This window comes from Tachysurus vachellii, chromosome 5 (assembly GCF_030014155.1).
Source record: "Tachysurus vachellii isolate PV-2020 chromosome 5, HZAU_Pvac_v1, whole genome shotgun sequence".
In the NCBI taxonomy this organism is placed as follows: Eukaryota; Metazoa; Chordata; class Actinopteri; order Siluriformes; family Bagridae; genus Tachysurus; species Tachysurus vachellii.
Window position 1 is genome coordinate 4,399,196 of NC_083464.1, and position 23,247 is coordinate 4,422,442.

General features: G+C 41.9%; 14 non-coding genes across 14 annotated transcripts; all 14 read right to left on the reverse strand.

Moving 5' to 3' along the window:
* Positions 1-1,521: 1,521 nt before the first annotated feature.
* Positions 1,522-1,685, reverse strand: LOC132846504 (U1 spliceosomal RNA). Its single transcript, XR_009648531.1, has one exon. It is a non-coding gene; the product is annotated as a U1 spliceosomal RNA (small nuclear RNA).
* A 364-nt stretch (positions 1,686-2,049) lies between these two features.
* LOC132846505 (U1 spliceosomal RNA) lies at positions 2,050-2,213 on the reverse strand. The gene has a single exon (XR_009648532.1). It is a non-coding gene; the product is annotated as a U1 spliceosomal RNA (small nuclear RNA).
* A 358-nt stretch (positions 2,214-2,571) lies between these two features.
* On the reverse strand, positions 2,572-2,735 carry LOC132846506 (U1 spliceosomal RNA). The gene has a single exon (XR_009648533.1). It is a non-coding gene; the product is annotated as a U1 spliceosomal RNA (small nuclear RNA).
* Positions 2,736-3,095: 360 nt separating this feature from the next.
* On the reverse strand, positions 3,096-3,259 carry LOC132846488 (U1 spliceosomal RNA). The gene has a single exon (XR_009648516.1). It is a non-coding gene; the product is annotated as a U1 spliceosomal RNA (small nuclear RNA).
* A 349-nt stretch (positions 3,260-3,608) lies between these two features.
* Positions 3,609-3,772, reverse strand: LOC132846489 (U1 spliceosomal RNA). The gene has a single exon (XR_009648517.1). It is a non-coding gene; the product is annotated as a U1 spliceosomal RNA (small nuclear RNA).
* Positions 3,773-4,140: 368 nt separating this feature from the next.
* LOC132846490 (U1 spliceosomal RNA) lies at positions 4,141-4,304 on the reverse strand. Its single transcript, XR_009648518.1, has one exon. It is a non-coding gene; the product is annotated as a U1 spliceosomal RNA (small nuclear RNA).
* Positions 4,305-4,671: 367 nt separating this feature from the next.
* LOC132846491 (U1 spliceosomal RNA) lies at positions 4,672-4,835 on the reverse strand. Its single transcript, XR_009648519.1, has one exon. It is a non-coding gene; the product is annotated as a U1 spliceosomal RNA (small nuclear RNA).
* Positions 4,836-5,198: 363 nt separating this feature from the next.
* LOC132846495 (U1 spliceosomal RNA) lies at positions 5,199-5,362 on the reverse strand. The gene has a single exon (XR_009648523.1). It is a non-coding gene; the product is annotated as a U1 spliceosomal RNA (small nuclear RNA).
* Positions 5,363-5,727: 365 nt separating this feature from the next.
* Positions 5,728-5,891, reverse strand: LOC132846492 (U1 spliceosomal RNA). The gene has a single exon (XR_009648520.1). It is a non-coding gene; the product is annotated as a U1 spliceosomal RNA (small nuclear RNA).
* A 359-nt stretch (positions 5,892-6,250) lies between these two features.
* On the reverse strand, positions 6,251-6,414 carry LOC132846493 (U1 spliceosomal RNA). Its single transcript, XR_009648521.1, has one exon. It is a non-coding gene; the product is annotated as a U1 spliceosomal RNA (small nuclear RNA).
* Positions 6,415-6,781: 367 nt separating this feature from the next.
* LOC132846494 (U1 spliceosomal RNA) lies at positions 6,782-6,945 on the reverse strand. The gene has a single exon (XR_009648522.1). It is a non-coding gene; the product is annotated as a U1 spliceosomal RNA (small nuclear RNA).
* Positions 6,946-7,312: 367 nt separating this feature from the next.
* Positions 7,313-7,476, reverse strand: LOC132846496 (U1 spliceosomal RNA). Its single transcript, XR_009648524.1, has one exon. It is a non-coding gene; the product is annotated as a U1 spliceosomal RNA (small nuclear RNA).
* A 342-nt stretch (positions 7,477-7,818) lies between these two features.
* On the reverse strand, positions 7,819-7,982 carry LOC132846497 (U1 spliceosomal RNA). The gene has a single exon (XR_009648525.1). It is a non-coding gene; the product is annotated as a U1 spliceosomal RNA (small nuclear RNA).
* Positions 7,983-9,974: 1,992 nt separating this feature from the next.
* Positions 9,975-10,138, reverse strand: LOC132846498 (U1 spliceosomal RNA). The gene has a single exon (XR_009648526.1). It is a non-coding gene; the product is annotated as a U1 spliceosomal RNA (small nuclear RNA).
* Positions 10,139-23,247: the final 13,109 nt, after the last annotated feature.

A 23,247-nucleotide genomic window follows, 5' to 3' on the forward strand; every position in this document is an offset into this window, starting at 1 on the left:
GGTGTACTAGCGGTAGCCAGGCTAACACGCTAGTGATGCTAGCCGGCTAGAAGCGGACACTGGGAAAACAAATAAATAAGATGTTAGCGATATCAAAACGAATATCGAGTGATTATTCTACGTTTAAGATGCTATTGCCGATGTGTTCACCCTTTGTAAAAAGTAAGGAGTCAAAGTGTAAGGTGTACTAGCAGAAACTGGGCTAACAGGCTAGTGATGCTAACCAGCTAGCAGTGGGCACTGGGATAACAAATAAATAAAGATATCAAAAAGTATTTCAAGCAATTATTCTACTTTTAAGATGCTATTGCTGATGTAATCACCCTTTGTAAAAAAGTAAGGAGTTAAAGTATAAACACAAGATAAATTGAAATTGAATAAAAATACTCCAAGCAAACAAATGCGATGCGGCAAACAATTCAAGCACCGCATTTATATGACCATAGACGCTACAATCTAATTGCAACACAACCATATGTGCCAACCCAGTGGCTAAGGCTGTCGGAGAGCCCCCACTGTCGTTGTTAATGCAAGTTCAGTGGCCCCCGGTTCCGTATGGCATAACACAAGACAACCCGAAAAGCAGTAGCATACACAGTTAGCATACACAGTAGCATTTTTTGCTCTTCAATTCCAGCAGGTGTTTTAGAAACTGTTGTCTCTATGGGAGTGCCACCATCTGATTGTTCTCCAGAAATGCATGGGATCATCCTAGGTAGTGTTTGTTTTTCAGCTGCTCATCTGAAAAAATTGGCTGGGTGACTTTTGTGTCTGTTTCTTGTTTCAGCCCTTCTAATTATGTCATGTTTTCACCTGTAACTTGATTGGCAGATCCTTATATTACACACCATGCCCTGCCTCTTCCCCATGCTATTAGCTGGATGGGAATTTCTGGTGGACATATAAACCATGCCAGCAAGAGTTCCAGGAGGAAGCCGGTTTTGAAAGGTTGTGTGCTGTGGTTTGTGTACTAGCTCATTGTAACTACTGTTTGTTATAGAGCTTGTGTCGGCGTAGCCATATTGTGCAGCCTGCGCTAATGAAATTGCTACCAGCACAAAAAAGATATGGACATGATTAGAACTTGCAACCCACTTTCAGCTACAAGCACAAACAAGGCCTCAGGGTGGGGCCTTGCATATTTTTTGGCCCATCCCCAGCCCCTCCCCTCTGGCTGAGATGTGCCCTCCAAGGCTGTAGGCAGCTGGCCGAGGGTAAGCACAAGCAAGGCCTCAGGGATTTTGAATAATCTTTGGCCCATCCCCTTCCAAGTCAGCAAGACATACAAGAGGAGATATCAAGTGGGCTCCCTCTACTGCTCAAGCAGGATATGGACATGACTAGAACTTGCAGCCCACATTTTCTCCTACAAGTGTTTCCTGAAATCAGCTCATCCGGCAATGTCTGAGCCCCAAACTCTGTTTCATGCTTACAAGAAAAAAAACTAAAAAAAAAAAAAAAAAAAGCCAAACAAACTAGCTCAGAGCCTATTGTTCTCATTTTCGAACCAGTGTCACAAAACAGGGGAGAGCGCGAACGCAGTCCCCCACTATCAGAAATTATGCAGTCGAGATTCCCGCATTTGGGGAATTCGCAAAGGTCAGCACAGCCCGAGTGCAATGGCTGAGCCTCACTTTGGGCAAACCACCTCCTTGATCATGGTATTGCCCCTGCCAGGTAAGTATGAAATAAGCTGTCTGGCTGAGATGTGCCCTCCAAGGCTGTAGGCAGCTGGCCGAGGGTAAGCACAAGCAAGGCCTCAGGGATTTTGAATAATCTTTGGCCCATCCCCTTCCAAGTCAGCAAGACATACAAGAGGAGATATCAAGTGGGCTCCCTCTACTGCTCAAGCAGGATATGGACATGACTAGAACTTGCAGCCCACATTTTCTCCTACAAGTGTTTCCTGAAATCAGCTCATCTGGCAATGTCTGAGCCCCAAACTCTGTTTCATGCTTGCAAGAAAAAAAACTAAAAAAAAAAAAAAAAAAAAGCCAAACAAACTAGCTCAGAGCCTATTGTTCTCATTTTTGAACCAGTGTCACAAAACAGGGGAGAGCGCGAACGCAGTCCCCCACTATCAGAAATTATGCAGTCGAGATTCCCGCATTTGGGGAATTCGCAAAGGTCAGCACAGCCCGAGTGCAATGGCTGAGCCTCACTTTGGGCAAACCACCTCCTTGATCATGGTATTGCCCCTGCCAGGTAAGTATGAAATAAGCTGTCTGGCTGAGATGTGCCCTCCAAGGCTGTAGGCAGCTGGCCGAGGGTAAGCACAAGCAAGGCCTCAGGGATTTTGAATAATCTTTGGCCCATCCCCTTCCAAGTCAGCAAGACATACAAGAGGAGATATCAAGTGGGCTCCCTCTACTGCTCAAGCAGGATATGGACATGACTAGAACTTGCAGCCCACTTTCACCTACAAGTGTTTCCTGAAATCAGCTCATCTGGCAATGTCTGAGCCCCAAACTCTGTTTCATGCTTGCAAGAAAAAAAACTAAAAAAAAAAAAAAAAGCCAAACAAACTAGCTCAGAGCCTATTGTTCTCATTTTTGAACCAGTGTCACAAAACAGGGGAGAGCGCGAACGCAGTCCCCCACTATCAGAAATTATGCAGTCGAGATTCCCGCATTTGGGGAATTCGCAAAGGTCAGCACAGCCCGAGTGCAATGGCTGAGCCTCACTTTGGGCAAACCACCTCCTTGATCATGGTATTGCCCCTGCCAGGTAAGTATGAAATAATCTGTCTGGCTGAGATGTGCCCTCCAAGGCTGTAGGCAGCTGGCCGAGGGTAAGCACAAGCAAGGCCTCAGGGATTTTGAATAATCTTTGGCCCATCCCCTTCCAAGTCAGCAAGACATACAAGAGGAGATATCAAGTGGGCTCCCTCTACTGCTCAAGCAGGATATGGACATGACTAGAACTTGCAGCCCCCTTTCACCTACAAGTGTTTCCTGAAATCAGCTCATCTGGCAATGTCTGAGCCCCAAACTCTGTTTCATGCTTGCAAGAAAAAAAACTAAAAAAAAAAAAAAAAAAGCCAAACAAACTAGCTCAGAGCCTATTGTTCTCATTTTTGAACCAGTGTCACAAAACAGGGGAGAGCGCGAACGCAGTCCCCCACTATCAGAAATTATGCAGTCGAGATTCCCGCATTTGGGGAATTCGCAAAGGTCAGCACAGCCCGAGTGCAATGGCTGAGCCTCACTTTGGGCAAACCACCTCCTTGATCATGGTATTGCCCCTGCCAGGTAAGTATGAAATAATCTGTCTGGCTGAGATGTGCCCTCCAAGGCTGTAGGCAGCTGGCCGAGGGTAAGCACAAGCAAGGCCTCAGGGCAGGGCTTTTCAATAATCTTTGGCCCATCCCCTTCCAAGTCAGCAAGACATACAAGAGGAGATATCAAGTGGGCTCCCTCTACTGCTCAAGCAGGATATGGACATGACTTTCACCTACAAGTGTTTCCTGAAATCAGCTCATCTGGCAATGTCTGAGCCCCAAACTCTGTTTCATGCTTGCAAGAAAAAAAACTAAAAAAAAAAAAAAAAAAAGCCAAACAAACTAGCTCAGAGCCTATTGTTCTCATTTTTGAACCAGTGTCACAAAACAGGGGAGAGCGCGAACGCAGTCCCCCACTATCAGAAATTATGCAGTCGAGATTCCCGCATTTGGGGAATTCGCAAAGGTCAGCACAGCCCGAGTGCAATGGCTGAGCCTCACTTTGGGCAAACCACCTCCTTGATCATGGTATTGCCCCTGCCAGGTAAGTATGAAATAATCTGTCTGGCTGAGATGTGCCCTCCAAGGCTGTAGGCAGCTGGCCGAGGGTAAGCACAAGCAAGGCCTCAGGGATTTTGAATAATCTTTGGCCCATCCCCTTCCAAGTCAGCAAGACATACAAGAGGAGATATCAAGTGGGCTCCCTCTACTGCTCAAGCAGGATATGGACATGACTAGAACTTGCAGCCCCCTTTCACCTACAAGTGTTTCCTGAAATCAGCTCATCTGGCAATGTCTGAGCCCCAAACTCTGTTTCATGCTTGCAAGAAAAAAAACTAAAAAAAAAAAAAAAAAAGCCAAACAAACTAGCTCAGAGCCTATTGTCATTTTGTTCTCATTTTTGAACCAGTGTCACAAAACAGGGGAGAGCGCGAACGCAGTCCCCCACTATCAGAAATTATGCAGTCGAGATTCCCGCATTTGGGGAATTCGCAAAGGTCAGCACAGCCCGAGTGCAATGGCTGAGCCTCACTTTGGGCAAACCACCTCCTTGATCATGGTATTGCCCCTGCCAGGTAAGTATGAAATAATCTGTCTGGCTGAGATGTGCCCTCCAAGGCTGTAGGCAGCTGGCCGAGGGTAAGCACAAGCAAGGCCTCAGGGATTTTGAATAATCTTTGGCCCATCCCCTTCCAAGTCAGCAAGACATACAAGAGGAGATATCAAGTGGGCTCCCTCTACTGCTCAAGCAGGATATGGACATGACTAGAACTTGCAGCCCCCTTTCACCTACAAGTGTTTCCTGAAATCAGCTCATCTGGCAATGTCTGAGCCCCAAACTCTGTTTCATGCTTGCAAGAAAAAAAACTAAAAAAAAAAAAAAAAAGCCAAACAAACTAGCTCAGAGCCTATTGTCATTTTGTTCTCATTTTTGAACCAGTGTCACAAAACAGGGGAGAGCGCGAACGCAGTCCCCCACTATCAGAAATTATGCAGTCGAGATTCCCGCATTTGGGGAATTCGCAAAGGTCAGCACAGCCCGAGTGCAATGGCTGAGCCTCACTTTGGGCAAACCACCTCCTTGATCATGGTATTGCCCCTGCCAGGTAAGTATGAAATAATCTGTCTGGCTGAGATGTGCCCTCCAAGGCTGTAGGCAGCTGGCCGAGGGTAAGCACAAGCAAGGCCTCAGGGATTTTGAATAATCTTTGGCCCATCCCCTTCCAAGTCAGCAAGACATACAAGAGGAGATATCAAGTGGGCTCCCTCTACTGCTCAAGCAGGATATGGACATGACTAGAACTTGCAGCCCACTTTCACCTACAAGTGTTTCCTGAAATCAGCTCATCTGGCAATGTCTGAGCCCCAAACTCTGTTTCATGCTTGCAAGAAAAAAAAACTAAAAAAAAAAAAGCCAAACAAACTAGCTCAGAGCCTATTGTCATTTTGTTCTCATTTTTGAACCAGTGTCACAAAACAGGGGAGAGCGCGAACGCAGTCCCCCACTATCAGAAATTATGCAGTCGAGATTCCCGCATTTGGGGAATTCGCAAAGGTCAGCACAGCCCGAGTGCAATGGCTGAGCCTCGCTTTGGGCAAACCACCTCCTTGATCATGGTATTGCCCCTGCCAGGTAAGTATGAAATAATCTGTCTGGCTGAGATGTGCCCTCCAAGGCTGTAGGCAGCTGGCCGAGGGTAAGCACAAGCAAGGCCTCAGGGCAGGGCTTTTCAATAATCTTTGGCCCATCCCCTTCCAAGTCAGCAAGACATACAAGAGGAGATATCAAGTGGGCTCCCTCTACTGCTCAAGCAGGATATGGACATGACTAGAACTTGCAGCCCCCTTTCACCTACAAGTGTTTCCTGAAATCAGCTCATCTGGCAATGTCTGAGCCCCAAACTCTGTTTCATGCTTGCAAGAAAAAAAACTAAAAAAAAAAAAAAAAAAGCCAAACAAACTAGCTCAGAGCCTATTGTTCTCATTTTTGAACCAGTGTCACAAAACAGGGGAGAGCGCGAACGCAGTCCCCCACTATCAGAAATTATGCAGTCGAGATTCCCGCATTTGGGGAATTCGCAAAGGTCAGCACAGCCCGAGTGCAATGGCTGAGCCTCACTTTGGGCAAACCACCTCCTTGATCATGGTATTGCCCCTGCCAGGTAAGTATGAAATAATCTGTCTGGCTGAGATGTGCCCTCCAAGGCTGTAGGCAGCTGGCCTAGGGTAAGCACAAGCAAGGCCTCAGGGATTTTGAATAATCTTTGGCCCATCCCCTTCCAAGTCAGCAAGACATACAAGAGGAGATATCAAGTGGGCTCCCTCTACTGCTCAAGCAGGATATGGACATGACTAGAACTTGCAGCCCCCTTTCACCTACAAGTGTTTCCTGAAATCAGCTCATCTGGCAATGTCTGAGCCCCAAACTCTGTTTCATGCTTGCAAGAAAAAAAACTAAAAAAAAAAAAAAAAAGCCAAACAAACTAGCTCAGAGCCTATTGTTCTCATTTTTGAACCAGTGTCACAAAACAGGGGAGAGCGCGAACGCAGTCCCCCACTATCAGAAATTATGCAGTCGAGATTCCCGCATTTGGGGAATTCGCAAAGGTCAGCACAGCCCGAGTGCAATGGCTGAGCCTCACTTTGGGCAAACCACCTCCTTGATCATGGTATTGCCCCTGCCAGGTAAGTATGAAATAATCTGTCTGGCTGAGATGTGCCCTCCAAGGCTGTAGGCAGCTGGCCGAGGGTAAGCACAAGCAAGGCCTCAGGGATTTTGAATAATCTTTGGCCCATCCCCTTCCAAGTCAGCAAGACATACAAGAGGAGATATCAAGTGGGCTCCCTCTACTGCTCAAGCAGGATATGGACATGACTAGAACTTGCAGCCCCCTTTCACCTACAAGTGTTTCCTGAAATCAGCTCATCTGGCAATGTCTGAGCCCCAAACTCTGTTTCATGCTTGCAAGAAAAAAAACTAAAAAAAAAAAAAAAAAGCCAAACAAACTAGCTCAGAGCCTATTGTCATTTTGTTCTCATTTTTGAACCAGTGTCACAAAACAGGGGAGAGCGCGAACGCAGTCCCCCACTATCAGAAATTATGCAGTCGAGATTCCCGCATTTGGGGAATTCGCAAAGGTCAGCACAGCCCGAGTGCAATGGCTGAGCCTCACTTTGGGCAAACCACCTCCTTGATCATGGTATTGCCCCTGCCAGGTAAGTATGAAATAATCTGTCTGGCTGAGATGTGCCCTCCAAGGCTGTAGGCAGCTGGCCGAGGGTAAGCACAAGCAAGGCCTCAGGGATTTTGAATAATCTTTGGCCCATCCCCTTCCAAGTCAGCAAGACATACAAGAGGAGATATCAAGTGGGCTCCCTCTACTGCTCAAGCAGGATATGGACATGACTAGAACTTGCAGCCCCCTTTCACCTACAAGTGTTTCCTGAAATCAGCTCATCTGGCAATGTCTGAGCCCCAAACTCTGTTTCATGCTTGCAAGAAAAAAAACTAAAAAAAAAAAAAAAAAGCCAAACAAACTAGCTCAGAGCCTATTGTCATTTTGTTCTCATTTTTGAACCAGTGTCACAAAACAGGGGAGAGCGCGAACGCAGTCCCCCACTATCAGAAATTATGCAGTCGAGATTCCCGCATTTGGGGAATTCGCAAAGGTCAGCACAGCCCGAGTGCAATGGCTGAGCCTCGCTTTGGGCAAACCACCTCCTTGATCATGGTATTGCCCCTGCCAGGTAAGTATGAAATAATCTGTCTGGCTGAGATGTGCCCTCCAAGGCTGTAGGCAGCTGGCCGAGGGTAAGCACAAGCAAGGCCTCAGGGATTTTGAATAATCTTTGGCCCATCCCCTTCCAAGTCAGCAAGACATACAAGAGGAGATATCAAGTGGGCTCCCTCTACTGCTCAAGCAGGATATGGACATGACTTTCACCTACAAGTGTTTCCTGAAATCAGCTCATCTGGCAATGTCTGAGCCCCAAACTCTGTTTCATGCTTGCAAGAAAAAAAACTAAAAAAAAAAAAAAAAAGCCAAACAAACTAGCTCAGAGCCTATTGTTCTCATTTTTGAACCAGTGTCACAAAACAGGGGAGAGCGCGAACGCAGTCCCCCACTATCAGAAATTATGCAGTCGAGATTCCCGCATTTGGGGAATTCGCAAAGGTCAGCACAGCCCGAGTGCAATGGCTGAGCCTCGCTTTGGGCAAACCACCTCCTTGATCATGGTATTGCCCCTGCCAGGTAAGTATGAAATAATCTGTCTGGCTGAGATGTGCCCTCCAAGGCTGTAGGCAGCTGGCCAAGGGTTTTGGCAATGAGTGAGATGCGCTGGAGCTCATCTGGCAATGTCTGAGCCCCAAACTCTGTTTCAAGCCTGTGTGACCGTCTTGCCTAGGCAGTCCTTTCTGCAGAGCTGCACAATGGAGAACACAGGAAATAAGGGAACCCGCATGGAGAATTAAAACAAAACTTCCACAGCACAGTCTCATCTCTGCTTTTTATTTAGAACAGTTTCTTTTTTAATCTTTTTGAATCAATTAAATCTTTATGCATTGTGATCGTATAGTGTATTCAATAGAGATGAGCCAGATACTCGGCTGAAACGAGTATCCAGTACGGATAAAGCACTTCTGCCTAGTACGAGTATTATACGAGTAATACGAGTCAATATCTGTGCTCGGATTGAATGAAAATCATCATTGGGTAGCTGATTGTGTCAGCGTTCTGTGATAGGCTAGTCACAGCGCCCCTCCCCTACACACATACAGATGTATTGTGTTGCTGTGTCTCGCTCTGCTCACTCACAGTCACACACAGAACAGCTCTCTGTCTCTCCCTCAGTCACTCGGGTTCTCGTGTGTTTTCCGTTAACGTTTAGGGTTTCTTCAGCTTTTTACTTCGGGTTGTAACGTTAATAATATGTACTTACTAACCAGTAGAGTTCTGGTAAACGTGGGTTCGTTCAGACATGGTGCTTGCTTGGTAGAATGCGACTCGCATTGCGTCTCTGCCTGTCGGAGATTTTGTTCTTTTTTAAACCTTCAGCTGTCTCTAACCAGTAACCAGACACTGAGTGTCTGACACGTTTTGCTGTATTTCATAAAAACATAAAGGTAGTAAGCTTGTGTTATAAATATTACAAATTAATTATTAAGCTACACACACACACACCTGGTGTGGAAATAAAAAAATAAAAAAGAACCAAAAAAATGTAAAAAAAATCACACTGATCATAAAAAAAGTTATGTTGTTCATTACATTTTACTTCATAATTGCACTGCATTGTTTTGTTTTCATTGTTGCAAAACTTGTTCTGTAATATAGTTCGTTTGCTATCGTGATCAAAACCATTGATCTGAAGCTCAATCCTGATGCTGTCCTGTAAATATTTTTCTAATCAGCAATAAATATAACAATTTCTGATCAACCCATATCAATTGCATGCTTAAAACAACATACCAGTTAAAGCCCCGCCTATTTCAAGACAAGCCCCGCCCACTTCCGGGTTAGGTACAGATACAGATACAGATAATTCATATGGTTAACAGATACAGATACAGATAATGCTGTACTTGCTCATCCCTAGTATTCAATAGACATTTTCAATAAATTGTTAAATCAGTGTAAAACTTAACAATTCAATTAAACTAAGTTGAATTGGAGAGTAAACATCCCCGCCTAGCAGCAAACACATAGTTCAATTAAAACAATTAATTAACATATTAAACACATTAAAACAACACATCTTACAACATACCTGCACAATGGAGAACGCAGGAAATAAAGAAACCCACATGGAGAATTAAAACAAAACTTCTACATAAAAGACAGACAATGCACAATTAGGCCTCGTAACACAAACTAAAAATAACTCAATATAAAACACCACATTCGACGCCAAACACATATCAATGGTTCCACCAGTAGTTCATTGCAAGGTAAATTCACAATACAGCAATTAGTTATGTGTTTTTAATCCTTTTAAACATTTAATTCTCCACTACTGAAAACGTGTGACTTACCCACAGCACAGTCTCATTATCTCTGCTGTGGGCGGTCCCTATTTCACGTGCTAAATGCCATCACACAGCAAACAGATGGCGCTGTCCCCATTTCTGCATCAATTTAACTATTTACACACCGTTACACTTGCAAGAAGAAAAACAAAAAAAAAACATGTCAAACAAACTAGCTCAGAGCCTATTTCTTTTTGTTTTCATTTTTGAACCAGTGTCACAAAACAGGGGAGAGCGCGAATGCAGTCCCCCACTATCAGAAATTATGCAGTCCAGATTCCCGCATTTGGGGAATTTGCAAAGGTCAGCACAGCCCAAGTGCAACGGCCATGGCTCGCTTTGGGCATACCACCTCCTTGATCATGGTATTGCCAGTGCCAGGTAAGTGTGAAGGAGTCTGTCTGGCTGAGATGTGCCCTGCAAGGCTGTAGGCAGCTGGCCGAGGGTAAGCACATCCCCTTAAGTCAGCACAACATACCAGATGGTATATCAAGTGGTCTCCTTCTACTGGTCCCTATAAAAATGCAGATGTGAAGACACAGTATGTACCACATCCACTGACATAGCTTGTGAGATTCTGAAACACAAGGACCGGGGTCTTTTCTGTAGATTGGCCAAGCTTATTTTCCATTTTAGAATAATTGCACATGGATCAGATTTGGATGGAGATTTGATTGGAGAAACACACAGAGAAACAGCTGTCTGAAAGCTTAGCTGTGGTTTACAGACTCTCTCTATGGGGTGCTTTCACAAAGCTATGCAAAGCATTATTTTTTTATCAGATACAGTTGCAACTGGCAGTTGGATGGTGCAAGACTTAATGAGCCTAAAAAGGCACTGTGTGAGAATTTTAGTGGTTGGATGAGGAACACACTAGTGAGCCTAATATGGGGAAATACCAACAAAAATTGAGGATAAATGCAGATGGGTTTAATTGGCTAAGAGCTTAATTTACAATGTTAAATATTTCATGAATATCCTTCATGAATATAAAATTATAAGTCATGATGCTATGTCAGGGTAAACTTAACTCTCGTTGATCATGCACTATCTGTTATAGACATAATTTAATGATAACTGAACGGAAATGCTTTTCTGCTACTCCTCTTTTCATTAAGCTTGGCACAAAAAAAGGCCCTAAACAATTAAGAATGGAATCGACATTCACAAATGACAATCTTTATTAGAATGTTTTATAATTATAAGAGCAGAAGGTGCTTGTAAGTGTTCAACGTCTGAGGCTGCAGAAGGAGATTCTGATTATTTTTTTACTGTAACACAAGTATCAAACTGTAACAACAAAATCAGAGTTCACAACTTTGATTGGTTGCATTTTAGGTGTGCTAAGAAAATGTACTCAAAGATGTATTCAAACTAAAATAGAGAGGAGAAGGATTGTGTTAAGGATGTCTTGATTACATCATTTTCCCCCCATTTTCTTTATTCAATTCAATTCAATTCAAGTTTATTTGTATAGCGCTTTTTACAATAGACATTGTCTCAAAGCAGCTTTACAGAACATAAACACAGAACAGAAGGTAAACATAAGGAATAATATAAAGAATTAATAAAATAAATAAAAAAATTATATATATATATATATATATATATATATATATATATATATATATATATATATATATATTATATATATATAGAACACGAGCACCAGGAAAGCAGTGAGTGCAAGCCTTACCTTTAGCCACAGTAGCACGGACGTGGCGGACGGTGGAGTCTCCGATGATTACAGCGTCGCGGACATCTTGCGAAGGGGGGCAAAGCGGTTCCGGGTGGGGATCTCGAAGACCGGCGGCGGTGGAGGTGGAGAGATCCTCGACCGGGGCCCGACTCGCGTCCTCCGCTGCTGGGTTGATATTTCAACAAGACAACGACCTAAAACACTGCTCAAAATCGAATTGGGCATTTATGCAGAGGAACAAGTACAATGTTCTGGAATGGCCATCCCAGTCCACAGACCTGAATATCATTGAACATCTGTGGGGTGATTTGAAGCGGGCTATCCATGCTCGGCAACCATCAAACCTAACTGAACTGGAGATGATTTGTAAGGAGGAATGGTCCAAAATACATTTATCTAGAATCCAGACACTCATTACAGGCTATAGGAAGCGTCTAGAGGCTGTTATTTCTGCTAAAGGAGGCTCATAAATATTGATGTGATTTTTCTGTTGGGGTGCCCAAATTTATGCACCTGTCTAATTTCGTTTTGATGCATATTGCGCATTTTCTGTTAACCCAATAAACCTCATTTCACTACTGAAATATTCCTGTCCTTCAGATATTTGATAGATCAAAATGAAATTGCTGATCAAAAGCTGATTTTTGCTGATTAGTAAGAAGGTGTGCACAAAATAACAATGTACACAAAGTGAATGTCAGAATAAACATATTTATATAATAGAGAAGAAACCATAAAGCTCTCCCTGCAATGGGAACAGCTCGTTTGTAATAGTTTAGTTTAATATCAAGAGTTCAAGGAAATTATTTCCTTGTCAAACATAATTGTGAGCTTGGAGAGTGTGTTAAGTGCAGTCTCTTCAGGATTTTTTTTGTGATTGCTGTTGCCACAAATGCTTGATTTTTCTGCAGCATTAATTTTCTTCTAAATTAGAATTTTTAGAGTCTTGTGCCATGTGCTTTTTGTTTTTGTTTTGCGTATCACCTGTGTTTGCCCATGGGTTTGCTTTAGTGTTAATTTTGTCACCTATTTTTAATTTAGTCTTAGTCTTAGTCTTGTGTCAAATGTCCTTGTTAGTATTTAGTCATTCACATATAATTTTTTTGTTAGTCAAGTTTTAGTCGACTAAAAGTCTTGTCATTTTAGTCTAGTTTTAGTCAAAAGAAAACTCAAGGTATCTGTAATGAGTCTGTCTGTGTTTTGCCCTGTTTCTGTCTGCTGTCTGCCTTGCTGTTAATTGTTTGCTCTGCCCACTCATTGGTTACCATGCACACTAATTGCACTCTATCTTCCCCCAGGTGTATCGTGTTAGTCACTGATTGTCTCTGCGTGGTGATTGGTTCCTGTTTGCTATATCTACCCTGTTTGTTCACTTCCCTGGTGTTGGTTGTTGTTGTATGTTGGAGTCGATGTTCCTGTTATCTGTGTGCTCAGTGTTCTGCCTTGTTTTGCTTGCCTGTTTCTTGTCTTGGTTTATTAAAAGACTGAACTGCACTTGGATCCTCACTCGCCTTTGTCTCGTCGCGACAGTATCTTAGTCAAGTTTTAGTCGACTAAAAGTCTTTTAATTTTAGTCTAGTTTTAGTCAAAAAATTGTAGTCTTTTTTTAAAATAACACATTATTACTGAGATTATTAATGATAAACATTTCAGTAAAAAAAAGTGTTTCACATATCTCAAACATTGGTTAAATGTCAATTACCTGACAAAATACACTTGTTGAATGATTTTTGTTGAATGCAAATGTTAAACGTGTCTGGTTTTCAATTTCTGATTTAGGAGACACATTCACAAATGATTAACCTGTTCTGAAGAGTATTTTATTTTAACCAACACAATTCAAAAGCTGGGGCCCAACAGACTCCGACTGACAACTTGTTACAAAGGTTTTTAAAACTGTCTTGGTTGCCTTGTGTCTCATGTTTCTGTTCAAATCAGAAATAAAATATATATACTCAGAAAAACTGAAAAGAATAGGCCTACTTTATTGTGGGCCTAAAATACAACCTATTTACAGTCCATGAATCACAAAAGTATCAGTGAGAAGTTGAGAACACTCGTTTAACGTCCCTCGGCCCCCTCTGTGTGCTGCGTGTGCCTCTGAATAAAATGCTGTCTTCTCCAATGCCCTCCATCCAATAAATAAATCCTATCCATTTTAAAGGTACAATATACACACTTTAACTGAGTGTATTTATAGCCAAAACTTAATACTGCTCCTCACTCGAGCTGACACCATGCATAAAAGTAAAAGGGAAAAAAAGTAAATCTTAAACTCAGACTGACTTCTGAATTCAGAACATACCCCAAGTTTGTTTCTCACCACCTCTTATTCTGGCATATTGATACCTGTCTATGCATAAGGGGTAGTAAAGGCTCTGGGTTGTTGCTTGTACAGTAGGTTTGGGGTTAAAGCCCCAGCACTGCCAAGCTGCAACTGTTGAGCAAGTTGTTAACCCTCTCTGTTTCAGGGGTGTTGTATCATGGCTGACCCTGTGTTCTCAAACTCAGCACACTCAACTCAAAACACCATCTTTTACTCTCGCAAAAATTAACTTTGTCCTTTTTTAACACATCCATATATCTCCGATATCTTTGAACTTTCTCTCGACCTCTTACCTGGCAGCTCCATCTCCAACATCCTTCTACCAATCCATCCTTCTACTCTCCCTCCTCTGTAGATGTCCAAACTATCTCAATCTAGACTTTCTGACCTTGTCCCCAAAACAGGCAACCTGAGCTCTCTGATCAACTCTAATGTGCTCATTCCTGTCCATCCTCATCACTCCTAAAGAGAACCTCAACATCCTCATCTCTGCTACCTCCATCTCTGCCTCATGTATTTTCCTCACTGTTACAGTCTCTAACCCATAGAGCATAGCTGGTCTCACTACTGTCTTGTACACCTTTCCTTTGATTCTTGCTGACACTCTTCTGTTACACAACACTGATGACACTTTTCTCTACCTACTCCAACTCGCCTGCACTCGCCTCTTCAGAATTGTTCCACACTCCAAACTCCTGCACCTTCTTCAATTTAATTCAATTCAAGTTTATTTGTATAGTGCTTTTTACAATGGACATTGTCTCAAAGAAGCTTTACAGAACTTAAACATAAGGAGAAATATAAAGAATTAATATAATAAAAATTCAAGATATATATAGTTCACAGTGTGTATGTATGTATGTAAGTATATGTATTTATCCCCAATGAGGCAGCAGGCAGCAGTGGCAAGGAAAAACTCCCTTAAATTGGTAACGAAGAAACCTTGAGAGGAACCAGACTCAAAGGGGAACCCATCCTCATATGGGTGAAACTAGAGGGTGTGATTATAAATATACAGTCAAACAAATTTTGTATTGGTTTAAGGATCACATGGAGTTCAGACCTCCTCTTTAGTATCACAGAGTCCAACTGGAACTGGTAGGTCTGTAGATGTCTCAGGATTCTCACAGAGTCAGCCTCATCTCAGTGGGGGTCCAAAAGCTTCATCACACGGAAGACGATCGGAGCTGGTACAATGTCTGAATGCCTCGGGATGGGTAGAAAGAGAGAAGCAGTGGAGAGGGATTAACATATCTGATGTTCATAAAGATGTGCAAGTCTGATGTAATAGTGCACAATATTATGGGATGTATTATGTGTATTCCTGACTAAATAGATGAGTTTTTTATCTACATTTGAACTGGGAAAGTGTGTCTGAGCTCCAGGAGGAAGACTATTCCAGAGTTTGGGAGCTAAATAAGAAAATGCTCTACCAACTTTAGTGGATTTAGATATTCTGGGAACTACCAGAAGTCCTTAGTTTTGTGATCTCAGAGAGCGTGGAGAGCGTTAGTTCTCAGGAGCTAAACCATTAAGAGCCTTGTATGTAAGTAGCAGCAGTTTGTAATCAATTCTAACTTAACAGGTAGCCAGTGAAGAGATGATAAATTGGGGTTATATGGTCATACTTTCTTGTCCTAGTGAGAACTCTGGCAGCTGCATTTTGGACTAACTGTAGCCTATTTATTAAAGATGCAGGACAACCACCTAGTAACGCATTACAATAGTCCAGTCTAGAGGTCATGAAAGCATGAACTAGCTTCTCAGCATCAGATACAGACAGGATGTTTCTCAGCTTGGAAATATTTCTAAGGTGGAAGAAGGCTGTTTTTGTAATATGGGCGATATGATATTCAAAAGACAAGTTGCTGTCTAATATAACACCCAGGTCTTTCACTGTCGAGCTACTAGTAACACTTACTAGAGAGTTCCTGTGTACTGGTTTTTGGACCTACTGTATATGTAGTATTTCTGTCTTATCAGAGTTTAACAACAGAAAATTGCAGCTCATCCAGTCTTTTATCTCTCTAAGGCATTGAGTTAATTTGGACACTTTAGCTATTTCATCTGGTTTTGATGAGATATATAACTGTGTGTTATCAGCATAGCAGTGGAAACTAATCCCATGTCTTCTAATAATGTTCCCTAATGGAAGCATGTATATCGAGAGGTCCTAGAACTGATCCTTGAGGGACCCCATGATTAACTGGTAATAAACTGGAGAATACACCATTTAATTCTACAAAATGGTATCGATCAGACAGGTAGGATCTGAACCAACTTAAAGCCTGTCCATGAATACCTGTGTAATTTTGTAAGCGATCTAGGAGAATGTTGTGATCTATAGTGTCGAATGCAGCACTAAGGTCAAGTAGGACTAATAGTGACATACAGTCCTTGTCCGAAGCTAAGAACAAGTCATGTACTCTGTCTTACTACAACTGACTTTCATTACTTTTCTTTCCAGAGCAGAACTCCACCTTTCCAGATGTTCCTCCACCTTCTCTCTACAGATCACAATGTCATCCTCAAACAGCATCGTCCTCTGAGATTCCTGTCTGACTTTATCTGTCAACATGTCCATTACCATAACAAACATGAAGGGACTCAAAGCCAATCCTTGATGTAGCCCCACCTAGCACCACCCTACCAGTCTCCCTGATGAATTCTGATGTGGTTTCCCAGTTACCTGGAAGCTCTTCCTGACCACCCAAAGCCTGTCTCAGCTTCTGTCTATTCCTCACAACATTCTTCCACCACTTGATCTTATTTTCTATCTTTCCTCTCCTCTTCTTCCTGAGCACAAAAGACATCTTACACATCATCATTTCCCTTAATAAACACCCTTTTGTTATCCCTGCATTTGGGTCTGTACTTTTCTGTTGAGACATCTGCCTCCCCTGACATAAACAAACTGCCACTCCTGGGCCCCTGAGCAAGGCCGTTAACATTTTATTGGACATAATAAATTTTTAATTATACATATTAGGGTAAAAAGTATGCAGATAATTATTTATCTTAAGTAATACTTCATAAGAAAAATACCACAAACATCATAACACCAGTCTGGGTTTGCAAAGATGTACATATATACAGCATATGTGTATGTAGTACCTGCATATTTGTGTATATTTGTGTTTAAGATGCAGTTCCATGATGCCTTAATGAGAGCTTGGCACCTCCACATGGTTGCTAGTTTTGTTCTGCCTCCGCACATAGCCATTTCTCCTGCCAAGAGCACCAATCAGAGAGTGACCCAGAGCTTCACCAAGGCAGAGAGCAGCATGTTAATGCCTCCATCCTAACATGTCTCTACAGTCACTACTAACACAGACCAAAAAGCTCAAACTCAAGCTCAAGCCAAAATGCACACGCAGTCCATGGCTGAAGCTGCTACAATAATTTCATCACTTAGGAAGTACTCATACAGTTTCATAATTTCTAAAAAATTCAAAATAACATTCAGCGGATGTTTTTTCAATACTGTCAATGTAGATTGTATACCATGACTACTGTAAATACTTGCTTATGAATGGTGTCAGTTATTTTTCTATAATGGAAATCTATTCTATTCTATGAATGGGAATCCATCTATTGTTTTAGTCAAAACTGTAAATCTATGCACACGATACAATATAATCATGGCAACTAGTAAGGGATAAAATAATGAAATACAACAAGATGTGAAATAAATGATGGCAATCTTTTTTCCATATAAAAACACATCCCTTTATTTTAATTTATTGAAATACAAAATATTGTCATTTTTATCCATAAAAGTAGTTTGCATGTAATCAATACTCTGCTACACAACTAATCATATGCTTATGTCACAGTTATGTCAGTCTTATAATGTAGGCTATAAGTGTTTACAGAACAGAGACATCAGTGCAGGTATTTTAAAGCAGTATGTGTCTGTTTTTGGAGATATTTTTGGAAACAATCATGATAGGTGTGAACTGGTAGAAATGCAGGTGCTCTGGATGGTGTGTTGGTGCTGATGTGGTGTGTGTGTCTGTGTGCTGTTGTGGTGAATGTGTTTTCCACCCTGCTGGGTTGAGAGTGGAGGTAGATTACAGTGGGAGAGCAGTGGCTGATTAGAACATCCAAAAGAGAAGCAATTACAGTGTGTGGATGAAAACTGCAGGCACCCAGAACTGTGCTCTGAATAATGCAGCAGTCTAACCAACACACAGGGGGTCTTAATCACACACACACAAACACACACACACACACACACACACACACACACACACACACACACACACTCTCTCACACACACCACCATGCTTAAATATAAACTAATAATCTGAAAAGTCATGTATTCATAGAGCTGTCTGTTTATGGCTTATAATGATCTGGAGTCTCATTTATAAAGCGTGCGTACGCCAGTTTTCGCGCAAAGGTTGTGATCTATAAAAAACAAACTTGACGGGAAAATGTGCGCACCTTTAAGCAAACTTTGAGATGTGCGTACGCACATTCTGGAGACAAAGGGAATTGGCGACACAGATGGTGAGGTCGTGAACTGAAATTAGATTGTAGAAAATACATGTCAGAAGAACGATTATAAGAATTAATGACATTCAATTTTCACTCCATTTCATACGTTATAGCCACATTATCATGAAGATTAAATCCAACGGTGTTATTTGTGCCGATTGTTTTAGGCTATATACATCTAGTAAAATCCAAACGTAATTCAAAATGTATTAAAAATAACATTATAATAATAATAATAAGCGTTACTCCGTCCAGGGTGTATCCTGCCTTGATGCCCAGTGACGCCTGAGGATAGGCACAGGCTCGCCGTGACCCGAGTAGTTCGGATAAGCGGTAGAAGATGAATGAATGAATGAATAATCAGCGCTGCCTTACAGTCACATTGTCCACAACGGGAGCGGAGGAAGAGATGGCGCGACTACGTGTGATACAGAATGGCATGAAATACCCTTTTATTAGAGAACAGTGTAAAAACGAAATATTTTCCTTAATGTACATAAATCATAAAATGACAAAGTCTGCAAATACAGTCATGAAGCACAATCGCTACTCATCATCGGTCCTAACTATTACGGTGTTCATTACAAAACCGTCATGAAGAAGTATGTGTTCACTATAAATTTTCGTCTTAAATTTTCACCCACAAATTAATTCTGTGATTTTGTCAAGGTGTTAATGATCAGTCTAATTGCTAGAAACATATAACTCCTCCGGTGACCCAGGTATGTAATGCTTCATGATGGCACTGCTGGCACTGTTGGAGGATTATGCCAATGGCAGAATAAGGAGAGAACGAGTTTTCAGGGTCCATGATGATTTCCTGGCCCATTATGATGACTGGCTAATAAGCCGATTTAGATTGCCTAGAGCTGTGCTCTTAGATCTATGTGCTGAATTGGGTCCAGTATTAGAGAGGGCAACACCCCGGAACCATGCCTTCCCAGTCCAAATACAAGTCCTCACCACTCTGGGGTTCTTGGCAACCGGCTGTTTCCAGCGGGAATTGGCAGACAGCTAAATTATTTATATAAAAATATATAAGTAATCCTCAACTTTGTGTCTAAGACCTTTTTGTATATGAAATAATTCTATTGGAATCTATCATCTCACCCTATAGGTCTGGTATATCACAGCCGTCCCTGAGTGCCATAATATCTGTCGTTTTGAATGGTATACTTAATATGGGTAGTCGATACATCAGGTTCCCCTACACTGTGTGAGAACAGGCCGAAATTAAAATGCAATTTGCAGCAATGTCTGGTTTCCCAAATGTAATCAGTGCAATTGACTGCGCTCATGTTGCTATAAGGGCACCATCTGAAAATTAATTTGCTTATGTGCATTCTATTAATGTGCAAATCATATGTGACTCCAACATGACCCTCACAAACATTGTGGCACGCTGGCCTGGTTCAACACATGATTCCTTTATCGTGACACATAGCAGTGTAGGGAACAGACTAAATGCAGGCGCAGTACGTGATGGCTGGCTTCTTGGTGAGTTTAACAATATTAAAAAGTAGAAACTGTAACAATTTTGTTTTTAATATAATTATAACAATGTTGCTTTTAATATAATTACAGTGGCAACCCCGAGATGCTGGCTCCTCAACCCATTTTTAAACCCGCAGATAGCAGAGGAAACTCATTATAACGAGGTCCACTCTCGTGCCCACGCAGTGATTTGCATTGACTATTTATGGTTAAAAATGGGCATGTACAGGGCGGGATTTGAGGCTGGTTCACGTACGCACATCTGTGGGTGATCTGTGATTTATAAAGGGAACATTGCTTACAGGAGTGCGTAAGCACGGTTTTATAAATCAGATTTTTTTTTGGCGTACGCCATTTTTGGCTTTTGGGCGTACGGAAACTTTTAGTAGGGATCCTACGCACAGTTTTATAAATGAGACCCCTGCTAGCTATTTAGTGTTGTCATGACATGGAACAGAAGCGGACCCAAATGCAGGATAGGTAAAACAAAAGGGATTTATTAACAAATACACAAAACAGGAACATGGACTCAAGACAGGACTAAACAAAACTAAGACCACAGTAGATGCACAGTTAAACGCGGCACAGTTAAATACAAAAGACAATGATGATACAATAAGGATCAGGTGTGACGACAGGGCAACACGGCGAGGCAGGTGGGGGGAGCAAGGCACACGGCGAGGCAGGTGGGGGGAGCAAGGCACACGGCGAGGCAGGTGGGGGGAGCAAGGCACACGGCGGCGCAGCCAGAGAGGGCCGAGCGACGTCCACAGCCGAGCTGAAGGGTGGAGCGACGTCCACAGCCGAGCTGAAGGGCCGAGCGACGTCCACAGCCGAGCTGAAGGGCCGAGCGCAACCCCCGACGCACCATAGCCAGACCCACCTCTCAGAAACCAGGAAAGGGAGGGCGGGAGAGGAAAAAAAAAAATCCTCCACAGAACAGAGAAGTCCACAGAAAAAAAATCCAAAATATGGGGCAAAACACGGGCCTGCAACACCCCCCACAGGACAGGTGCGGGGCGATGTCACAGGACACCGGAAAAACAAAACAAAACTCGGGCTGATGACATGGCCCGCAACCAGGAAGTGAGGCGGCGCCCCCGCAGAGAAACCGGAAGCGAGGCGGCGTCCCTCACCGAAAAAATGCGGACCGATTTCACCAAAAGTGCCAAGTCCAGGGGGGGGAATCAAACAAGGAAAAAAAAAGGTACTCCCAATCGGCCAGTCCAGGTTGGCGCTATCCCGCTGGGTCCTAATGTGGCGGCATCTTCTGTCATGACACGGAACAGAAGCGGACCCAAATGCAGGATAGCTAAAACAAAAGGGATTTATTAACAAATACACAAAACAGGAACACGGACTCGAGACAGGACTAAACAAAACTAAGACCACAGTAGATGCCCGAGGCAACGCGGCACAGTTAAATACAAAAGACAATGATGATACAATAAGGATCAGGTGTGACGACAGGGAGGAACAGACAAAGGCGGGGCAGACACGTGACGAGAAACGTAAACACATGCACGTGGCCAAAGTCCGGGCTGAGTCCTGACAAGTGTACACACACTGGAGTTAAACTGGGATTTTACTGCTTTCATTCTGGGAGCAGTAATATATATTTCTAAATTATGTGTTATTACTGCAGGCTACAAAAGTATTGGCACCTTCATTTAAAATGAGCAACACAGTCACTGCATAAAATAATCATCACAAACAATAGTGCAAATTTTACATCCAAACAATAGGAGAAGCTGCTTCTGTTTTAACAAACAAAAACACACAAATAAACACACATGTAACACAAGCAAACAAACAAATCAACAATTAGTTGAATTTAATTATAAACATTACACATAAGACATAAGAGACACTAGATAGAACAGTCATTTTCCACCAAAAATGAAGGATATTTAATGTTTTTTTTTTAAATGTATTAGTTATAATTATATAATATTCGAATTAAAAAATAGAAACATTCCAAAGCATTTTCCCCATTATAAAAATCATACATACACACAATAGCCAGGCATACACATAACACATACCATAACCTTGTGCTCCAGTAGATCTGATCAAATGCACATTATCTAATATTATAAACAGCAGCTACACTAATTTGTCGCCACTTGCTTCTCTTTTTTTACTCATCCTGAGATCCAGAGATTTTACCAGCTCCAGTTGTGTTCTGCTTCATGAACATTTAAGACCTTCAGTGAGAAGAGACCAACCCTGTGAAGATCCTAAGGCATCTAGAGATGTACCAGCTTCAGTTTTGCTTCATCAAGATGTCAAAAATTCAAAGAGAAGATGCCAACTTCATGGGCTCTTTGAGGACAACAATCTCCTAATCAAAATTTAATCTACTTTATATGACTGTAGAAAGAACATTATTCATAATAACACTCTGTTGTTTCTAACAATTTATAATCTCACCTAAATGAGGAGGAGGTTCCCTTTTGAGTCTGGTTCCGCTCAAGGTTTCTTCGTCTTCCATATAAAGGAGCTTGTACTTGTCACAGTTGCTTCAGTAACCTCATGCTTGCTCAGTGGGAATAAATACAAACACATGTATATATAAGTCCAATATAATCTTGAACATTTTTCTAATATTAATATTTGTATAATAAACCATTTGTACTAAAAAAAGAACTATTCAACTATTTCATATGTTTTGTAACATAAGGCAATGCTTTAAGACAATGTAAATTGTTAAAACTGCTATCTAAATAAAATTGAATTGAGAAATAATCATTAGACATCACCATTTACCCTTGTTTTCGAACAAGTGACAAAGAGGAGATATATGAATGTGTTAAATGAGGACATGAAGTTGTGGGTTGTGGTAGCCTAGTAGTTAAGGTGTTGGACCTGATCAAAAGGTTGTGAGTTTGAATCTCAGGTTCACCAAGGTTCCACTGCTGGGCCCCTGAGCAAGGCTCAATTGCTCTGTTTTATAAATTGAAATAAAAATGTAAGTCACTCTGGATTAGGGTGTCTGGTAAATGCCAGAAATGTAAGTTAATTGGTGTGAGAGTAGAGGAGGCCAAGGATGACAATAATCACAAAAAAAACAAAAACAAGTCATTTTAGACTGATAGAAATCACTAAACACTTTACAGTCGACTGGGAAGCATGCCATCTAGTGATTTGCCAACTCTGATGTGCCATCTAACTTATAATCCTCAAGATACACAGATGAGTGTGTAAACCATAAAAATTAATATTTTTATGCCTTATGGTTTAATAATTATTTGAAGGATAATTAGTTTGTTAGAAATCCAGGATAGAAGTAGAGGAGACAACAAACACTGTAAAAGTCCCAGAATGCAATGTAGCTACGAGTCAAGTCTCAGTTAGCGGGACGCTCAAAGGTATTAAAACTCTGATAAAACATGAAAGCTAACTTGGAAAGATTGCATTCCAATCGCATGGTTAATTCTACTTTTATATGATGCTGGTTGATATTTACTGCTCAC